Genomic DNA, 2,232 nt, shown 5'->3' with positions numbered 1-2,232 from the left:
GTGCAGGATATTGTGCACACGAGCAGTTGAACGCCTACAGACTCAGCAAACTTACGAATTTTTATTCTGCAGACGACCGGAGCGCGCTAGCCTTCTCGGCATTTGTCCGACCACGTTTCAGTTAATTAATCCTAAAGTAAATCGTCTTCAGTGATGGTGCGGATTCCTCGTGAAATTCTCCCAGTTCTGTTTTGATTGTTGCGACGGTCCAAACCTTCAAATGAAAATGTTTAATAACGAAACTCGGTTTTCTCCATACTCAATCGCACTCGACACACTGACCAATCCAGGCTGCTTTCAGCAATGAATTGTACGCTGTACATTGTTGAAATTCTTCGCAGGATCCTTCGAATAATGAAGCTTACCAACCACTTAGGCGCAACAAGTATGTACCATTCTTTCATAGAAATTTACCAGAGTTATCAAACGACCCGCGTAGAAAAACTGGAGCGGGTTTAGCTATCACTCTCTGACCAACAGACGGCAAATGTGAAACAGATTTTGACAACTATCCAGTCATGAATCAACTGTGCTCCCCAGCAGAATGGAAGTCAGAATCTGCGCCTGTATTAGATTTGTATTACGCATCACTCGTGGCAATTTTGCATAGTTCGAAACGAAATACTCTTTTTGTTGAACTTGAACTATAAATATTATTTACTTAAGTTTTTTTAGAAAACATGTCACTACTCGTACGAAATCATTAACAAAATCTGTTACTAATAGTCAGTTTTGACTGGAGCATTGTGTTAGCTGATATTGTAGAAATGTTGTGCAGTTAGGATCTAGCGTACGTCGCGTTCAGTTTCGTTTCTTTTAATCTCATCACTGCATTTTCCATTGCTTTTTTCGTCATCGTATATTTCACACTATTAGAACTGGCTTCATTAAGCATACCAATACCGTACTTGAAAGAATGCATTTAGTTTCAGGTCAACCGTTGGAGATCACTGCCTAGTAATTAAAGCCGGCACGCTCACCAACCAACCCCGGAATTTATAAAACACTCCTTTTATTGAAATGGAAAATTTGTACTAAATCGATTGTGCTCATTTACCCGCGTAGAAAAAGTTTACTGTGAAAATGATTTAAAATTTCATTAAAGGAAAAATTTAGCAGTCAAGTGTTTCCTCTTTGAATGTAATAAAAGCCATGAATACACACGGCGTTTCCGTAGTGTAGTGGTTATCACGTGCGCCTCACACGCGCAAGGTCCCCGGTTCGATCCCGGGCGGAAACAAAAATTTTTAACTTCACTGACGGTTCTCGGTGAATGCTCCTAATGGTTTTCAGTGAATGCTTCTACTCTCGAAAATGACAGCTCTGTTTCATAGGTGCTGAAACACCTATTGAGATTGTAAATCCATGTCAGTATACACACTTTTTATATCACAGTGCAGAGACAAGAACGAAAATGGTGATTAGTTTCCACATGCAATCGCTTGTGTAGAAAAATGAAAGCATGAACCGTCTCCAGTGACAGACAGTTATCTGTTGCTGCCCAGGTCAGTATGCTGAAAACGAGTGATGGAAGTATTTGAGTGGGACCTCATCCGTAGCCGTTTGCTCTTCTGTATTATGCGTCGGAAAAGTTTTCTTGGCGATGTCTTCATATACTGTTACAGCATATGTACTATACATTTTTGGACTCTTCAAGTGATGCGAAAATATGAAAGCATGTGGAGTAGATGTCATGCTTATAACAATATCCTTAGCATTTACTTGAAGATATGCTGCACCTTGTGACGAACTGTCAAAGGCAAATTACACAATGCAACACGACTGGAAGTATTGTAACTGATGTTATAGGACGCTTCAAGAATGTGTCTTTAACTAAACGTAAATCGAGACTTAATTACGTGGACTACAGCTATGGCTGCAATGGTTAATTTCATTAGTTTACACGTAGTCTTGATGTATTACAAGGGGCGTTCAAAAAGAAGTGAGCCGGAGGCATAATTACAGAAACTAGTACCTGTATGTTGGAAGTATTGACACTGGCTGTTGAGACACTCGTCCCATTGTGACATAAGGCGGTGAATGGCTGTCTCATTAAATTCCCGGGGCTGCTATGTTAACCAGTTCCACATGTACAGCTGGACCTCGTTGTCCGAGGTGAATCGTTTGACCCTTAGAGCCTTTTTAAGGGGGACCAAAAATGGCGTAATCACAGGGAGAGTGGTCCTGACTGTATGGAGGGCGGCCGAGAACCTCCCATTTGAATTTCTGCAG

At 40.9% G+C, this 2,232-nt stretch overlaps 1 non-coding gene across 1 annotated transcript; it reads left to right on the top strand.

Annotated features, from left to right (window-relative positions):
• Positions 1-1,167: 1,167 nt before the first annotated feature.
• Positions 1,168-1,240, top strand: Trnav-cac (transfer RNA valine (anticodon CAC)). The gene has a single exon. It is a non-coding gene; the product is annotated as a tRNA-Val (tRNA).
• The last annotated feature ends 992 nt before the right edge of the window (positions 1,241-2,232 follow it).

Source organism: Schistocerca serialis, chromosome 9 (assembly GCF_023864345.2).
Source record: "Schistocerca serialis cubense isolate TAMUIC-IGC-003099 chromosome 9, iqSchSeri2.2, whole genome shotgun sequence".
Taxonomy (NCBI): Eukaryota; Metazoa; Arthropoda; class Insecta; order Orthoptera; family Acrididae; genus Schistocerca; species Schistocerca serialis.
Note: the sequence above shows the minus strand (reverse complement) of the source record. Positions and strands in the feature narration are given on the sequence as shown.